This window comes from Zonotrichia leucophrys, chromosome 1A (genome assembly GCF_028769735.1).
Source record: "Zonotrichia leucophrys gambelii isolate GWCS_2022_RI chromosome 1A, RI_Zleu_2.0, whole genome shotgun sequence".
Lineage (NCBI taxonomy): Eukaryota > Metazoa > Chordata > Aves > Passeriformes > Passerellidae > Zonotrichia > Zonotrichia leucophrys.
In genome coordinates, this window is record NC_088170.1 from 42,249,641 (window position 1) to 42,256,945 (window position 7,305).

The window sequence follows — 7,305 nt, forward strand, 5'->3', positions numbered from 1 at the left end:
CACACAATAAGCACCCTGCACTGAAGCCTTTACTGTCAGAGACCATGTGGGAATGTTGGCATGGACCCGCCTTGACATTTTCTTTTTTGCCTTTTCCCCTTTCACTTTATCCTATTTACACAAATATAGTGTGTCTCTCTCTCACATAGTCCAAGTCCTGCTTGCTGTCCTGTTTAGCTTTGCTCCATAGGCTGCATAAATCTTCTGTCAGGACAGTGGGTTGAACTTTGTTCCCAAGGTCTTTCTGCAGCTCTAACCCTGGCTGTGGCATCGTTTGGTCTCCCAGGCCATTGAGATCCATCTCTGCAGTGGTAGCTCCAGCACTGGTCCTTTGTAGCAGGCAGCTTTTCTTCCAGGATGCAGAAACAGTGGATGGAACCCTGAGCTAAGCGCAGGGAGCTCTCTGAAACAGGCACCAAGCTGCAGGACAATTACAAAGCTGGGCTGCCAGGACGAACGGGTTAGACTGACCCAATATAAATCCCTGGAAGTTAGTCGTGAGATTGTACCCTTCCCAGCAGGAATCCACTAAGAAAACTGTTCTCCTTTCATAGGCTGGGGAGATGCTAATGCATTTAGAAATATGAGAAAAAAATAACTGTAGAAGGACTGTCTGAAAAGCTGTGGAGGAGGGAGAATATTTCTTGTGGATCTGCTGTACATATAGTTTATTAAGAAACCCTTCCAAATTTCAGCCTCAGAGATAACAGGACAAGACATACTTTAAATAGAACCTAAGGGAAAACAAATTCATAACAGATGTTAGGAAATATGTAAATATATATTTTTATTTACATATAAAGTCCTAGCCTTCGCTTGCCAGGCAAGAATGCTAGGACCAGAGTAGAGTGTGTGTCATCATCCCAGCTGCCCTGGGAATTGTAAAAAATATTTCTTTAAATGTTCCCTCAAACTCTGTTGTTCTCTTTAGCTGCACGTCCCATAGCTTGATGATTTAATCAGAAGATTTCTTGAGACAAGGGATCTGCTGCCTGAGAAGAGACCTTTGCTAAACTCCCATACAACTGTGTGCCACAAGGAATGCTCAGTTAGCTCCAGCCCTTAAAAATCCCAAGGCAGTTAAGACCCTTGCATTCGCAGGACAAAATTGTGTCAGGTGGAAAGAGGCAATGGGTAATAGTCAAGTATCCCCAGATGGTGCAAACTGATGGTTACCCAACATGGACAAGCATCCAGCCTTAAAAACCAAATTCCAAGCATTGTGAAACTGTGACTGGATTGAGCGGGGATGGCTTCCAGCCACACATGCTCACGATTTGATCTCTCCATATGAGGGCTTGTACTTTGTACTTTCAAAAGTAGTGTTAGAAATACCTGTTTCTGAGGAACCAATTTCAGCTGCCTACTCCTGATTTTTTGAAACTGATGGCCACCATCGACTCTGTGACTTCAGCCTGAGCGGTGGTCCCATGTGCATATAAGGATAAGGCTTACTGGACCTCAGGCTGGACATTTCAAAACAGAGATACTCAGAAATCTTGAGTCTTTCCTTAGCTCTTCGGAGTCTTTCAAAATATTGACAGCCATTGTAAAATTTTGGGGAAATTGTACAATTCTTCAGCTGAATAGGAATTCTATCATTAGTGTGATTTTTTTTTAGGAAATCAAAATGTTTTTAATTTCTCAAGAGTGTATGACTGCGAGTACCAGGAAGCTTCAGCCCCTTGGAAAAACAAGACACTTGCAAAGCTTTCAATATCCCAGAACTTGAGTGTTACAGTTCAATAAATCTGTCCTTTCCTAAGGGAAGTGATGCTTCAGTCAAGTTTCTAGTGTGGTCTTATCCCAGGGTATCCCACCAGACTAGTCTGAATGGGAATGGAAATTGAATATTAATAGAGAAGTCACAAAAAGCCCAGATGAGAAGCACGTGAACAACATTACGTGGCATATGAAGAAGTAACTGCAGTTGCTTTTTACTAGAGCCAGAATGTTGCTTTCTGAAAAGTTCCAAATTATTATCCTGATCTAGCAATGACTTAGGTAACTCTGGAACAAACAAAACTATTGACGATTACAGAAAACATGGCAGAGTAAGAGCAACATTTTTTCTTGGTGAGAGAAGAGAGGAACAACCTTCTCTTGCACTGGATATGAGTGAATAAATTCATTTCCTCCTAGTGTTCCAAGCTGAAATTGGGGCAGATTTACTGGGCCCTCCCTTATTTCTTTTCCCAGGGCAAGTACAAGTAGTTAGGTTTGCTTAAAAGAGATGCAGATTTGTCCCATGTCACCATTTGCAGTGGGATCATAGTTGCAGTGAGAATGGGATCCTGCTGGCTGACATGCTGAGGGAGAGTCCTTAGAGCCCCGCCCAGGAACCCTGGGACAAAGGCAACTTTAGCGTGAGAGAGGGATCAGAGCCCTCAATGCACTTTAATGGGGCTGGCAGGGACAGCTTTTGTTGAAGTTCTGCCATGCAAACAAAGGAAGATTTGCATATTTTCCCCTCTGACATCAACATGCTCCCAAACACCTGCAAAAGGGCCCTAGCCACAGAGGGCATCTCTAAAAATATTTCAGAAAATACACGTGCAGACCTGATTGCTTCAAACAGCAGAAAAGCTTTATTTATCAACACACTCACTAAACCTTAATTAAAGCTATACTGTTCCACCACAAAGTTATCTGGCTTTTCTTCTGCCAAAGCTGGTACTACTGAGACAGGAATTCCTGCATTAGTTCATCTGCCTTCTCCCTTCAAACCTTTCCTTCTCAAGAAGCCTCGGTCAAAAGCTGATGTCCTCCAATTATAGAAGCTAAGCTCAAGTCAGTTTGAGGAATGGAACAAAAGTGACATCAGTTTTGACCAGTCAAAGCTTGTCCACACTGCCTGCATGAACATTCCATGTCTAGTGCCAAATTCCCAGAAATACTGCGAGGCCATACTGACTAACTGCCCACTAAATGAAAGTGTGTTGGAAGCATCAGAAGGCTGTAAATTAATTTAGCCCCCTGCCCTGGTATATACAGTCCTCAGCACACACAAACACTTGGTTGACTGGTTTTTGAGAGGACAGTAGAAAGCCTGCAAAGCTCAAAGGAGAGATTTGGGTTTTCACCGCTGAACCATCCATACTCTCCTTCACATGCATGTGAATAGAAAACCTTTGTTCAGATCAAGCCACGAAGAAACAAACTGTTGTTGAAAGGTCATTTCAGCTTGTTTCGAGGGGTGAGGAAGAACTAGAAAAAATTTAAAAAGTGATCTTCTTACCAGTGATTACAAACATTGTCTTTCATGAGAACAGGCAAGGTTTTGTTAGAAATATCTCTTTTTGTGTTGGACTAATTCATTGCAGCTTCAGGCTAGAGGTTTTGTAACAGCTTTAGCCATCATGGTTCCTGAGTGTCCCACTTGAGGCATCCTGGGGAGGTTTGATTTTTAGAGAATGAGTGGTTCCTATGAGGACACAGCAAGTGTAGGCGCTCTTCTGCCTTGCAGGTCTTGGTGATTGCTTCTTTGAGTGGTGCCTGTCAGCATTAAGGAAACTATGAATTCAGCTAGGTGTTAGCAGAGGAAATATCCATTAATCTGTTCTCTATTGATATCTGGAGGCTTTGCTTGGATTTCATACTCCATCATAATGTGACTCTACCAACGTGTTGGTAAGCAACCATGTTAAGTCTGTCTTCCCACAAAGTACTACCACTTTTATTGGGAAGAGTTTTGCTGCAACTAATGAATTCATTTTAAAAGGAGGGTAGGGAGAGGGCCCATGTTACATTTCAAACGTAACTTTGCCAGGATTTCCTTTAGTTTAGCCTTTTTATTAAAATTTTCCCCCTTTTCTCTCTCCTATGAACCCTGATTCACTAAATTACTCCTATAAATAAGTTTTGCATGTTTAAAGGTAGCTCTGCCTGTTCCTTGCTGACTCAGGGCCATGGCTTTCTATCTGACAGTGAAATGCTACCCAGGAAAATCCCCAAAGGTCACTTTTCAGTATTATTTTTTAATATGAACTCAAAAAGGTTGGCAAAAATGCTTCAGTAGTTTTTCCTGAAAAATGCTTCAGTAGGTTTTCCTAAAAAAACTGAGCAATATTATATATCTGTCTTTCTGCAAATATGAAGCTTTGGTACAAACCACAGCTTACCTGGCTGCGTCCTGTTTTCTTCTTGTATTTTCAATATTTATTCCTGCAGATAAATGGCTTGCAGTACTCTGTCATACAAATGGTCATTAACAAATCAAAGCTGGATTTTTCAAAAACAGTCAGCATAAGCCTAGCTCTACTCTTGTTCAAGTTACTGGCAAAACCCCTAGAGAGGTTATTTTTCTTTTTCTACAGATAGCCCCTCATAAGCCTATCCTATACCCAGAAGAGTATTTCCCCATTTCTGGTAGAATCATTATAGGGGTTATTGCATAAGGAATGAACATTTTTGATCTTCTTTTATATAATTATGGTTTCAGAAGGAATTAAATCAGCAATTTAGTAATGGAGACAAAAACTGAAGAGGTTGTTTCAGTACATCCAGGGTCACTGTTATATTTAATTTTGTAGCCCATAAAATCTTCCCTGCTGTAGTGGATGCCTAAAATGACTGGCTTTATGTGCTGATTTTTCTTTCCCAAATGGCACAGGTAGGCTCCTTAGGCTATGGTTTAAACTCTTGGGTTAAAAACCCAAGAAAAATAATAAAGCTGACCTTTAACCTGCTTGATTTCTTTTTAACTACCAGAACAAAGTGAACAGTCTTTGAAGGAAAGAAGATGCAAAGTCAAAGCTCAAAGCAAATGGATACTGTAAGGAGTCTTTCCCCACCTCTTTTTGTACTGTGTTTCCCTGACACCCCTTGGGCTATGTAGCACTTCTAGCACCGGCACAGGCTGGGCACATCAGCAGCAGCCTCCCTGCAAACTCACACCTTGCTCCAAAAGTGCCATCACACCCAGGAAACCTCCAGGATCCCTGTTGTGTTGTCCCTTGCAAATATCCTCTGCACTACACACACCATGAGCTGCATTACTTCAGGGATCCCCTGAAGAGTGTTTTTGTACCCACTTTCATCACTGTTTTGGTTTTTTTCCCCTTGAAGCATAGCCTGCTGCTGCTCATTGCTACTCAAAGGCCAGGGTGCCTGGACCATGTGTTTCCCTCCAGTTTGTTCAAGCTAATTTGATTTGTGGATTTGCAGAGACAACATCAGAGACTGATTCTTAACTGGTCATCCCAACCCAAAGTTCCTTCCCTTTAGATAAGGCTAATTCACACCTCCTGCTGGCACAGACAATTTGCTTTAAAAGTAGATAACCAAGCTCAGGAAGGAAGGAATGGCTGGGGGGACTGGAGCAGTTGGTTTCTGTGCTGGGAATCCGTGTCAGGCTGAACAAAATCTCTCCTGCTTGCTGAGAAAGAAGGGAGAGTCACTTCATGTGCCTCAGACCTTCACTAACCTGCAGAGTTCGCAGGCTCTGCCTTGCCTGCTGCATCCAGGTGGACTTCACTCAGTCAAGCGTCTGCTCCTGGCTGCTCATCCGGCTTTCTTCCAATAAGTAAAAACAAGTAATGCTATTTTTATTTTAAAAAATATGAACTAAAAAATCAAGCTGCAGGTTGCATCTCTCATGCTGTTTGATTGCTGCTGTCTGTGTGGGGCACACTGCAACACCTTGTGGGAGTACAACACGTACACAGCTATGCCATTTTAATGTGCATGTACCCACGGTCCTTCGCTGAGCACAACTCTGATCACTGATGTCATGATTACTCATGTCAGATGTCTCATGGTGGCTTTCAGGCCTTTTGTTCCACTTTCATGGTGACTGTAGGGAGATCTTGCAAAAGTACAATCATCAGCAAACGAAATGAAAATCAGCAAGGATTTGGCTTGTCAGTGAGCAAAATCTGCAGCTCAGGAAATTTTGAGCTATTGTTATAACAAAAGCAGCTCTCTGTCTTTTAATTTTCATTTGCTTGGACTTGGATCTTTCTCTCAGCTTTTCCACAATTGAATTCCTTATGAATTTACTGTAAGCTAAACCAGAAACTGGAGACCTACATAACACAATCACTGTCTCAGTGATTTTGGGTACAGAAACATTTTCATAGGAAAAGTTGTGAAAACACTATAAGACACTGAAAAAAAGAAATTTTTCCCCAGCTTCCCTTCAATTTATAATTAGAGCACTTAATAGAAAGTTCAAAATACCAAAAACTTCAAGCATGTGGATCAGTCATTCTGCAATTATATTTAGAGGAGACTTGAGAATTTGTACATAAGAGGCCTGAAGAACAAAGACATCTGCCCACAGGAAGGATATTAATATTGAAGGAGGCCTACATTTGAGCATGCTTCTATCCCTGCTTCAGGGGATTTTCTTCCAGCAGGAATTTTCCTGCTTCAGTTGCTAATTTCCCTGAAGGCGTTTTGACAAGTAGGGTGCCTCTTTAGACTTCTTGTCATAGCTACGGTATTTGAGGGAACCGAAGTGAAAATCTATAAATCTGCAGATATACAACAGAGGAAGGAGGTGTTAGTATATGCTTAAGGGCAGACAAAGATTATATTCTAATTTGTTCATTTTGCTAAACAGAAGTTGTACAGATTTACCAAGTATTACCTGTGTCTGTTTAAATTACAACTTATCTTTTAAAAATTAACCAGCCTTGGTACAAGCATTCCAGTGGATGAAGAATCGATCGCATTCCTTGGGAAATTGTTTTAGCCATTTATTACTAATACATGAAGATGAGGTTTTCAGAATCACCTTGAGAAGTGAGAAAAGCAAGATCTGGCAGCAGTTCATCTTTAAAATCTCCATATGGAGGAATTTCTTCAGCATTTTGATAATGTACCTCTGAAGCCTAGCTGAAATTAAAGTGCTATTAAGTCCCTGAAGTCTTTTGATCTCAGTTCATATTTGCTGTGTGCATTTAATCCTGTCTCTTTCTTCCCAAAGGTTGCATACATACATATATACATACACACATATGCATATACATACACACACACACATATATATATGGATGTATAAATAATGACTGAATGAGTAAATAGAAACTGCCAGTGTCCAGAATCAGTAACTGCAAAACAATGCTCTGGTTAGGCTTCCATAGAGTCCTGTGGTATGCATAAGATGGGAAATGCTTCCCTGTTGTTTACATAGATCTGAAAAATGAGGTTTTGGCCTCCTGTAGCAAATGCTTAGGGAATGTGTGCTGGGACATTGGAACACTTGTTTCACTAGTGCCAAACAAACAAAAAACCCCCTCAAAATTCCTGGATAATATTTTTTAATTTTTTTGGGGGAAAAAACCGTAATTTTTTCCACAT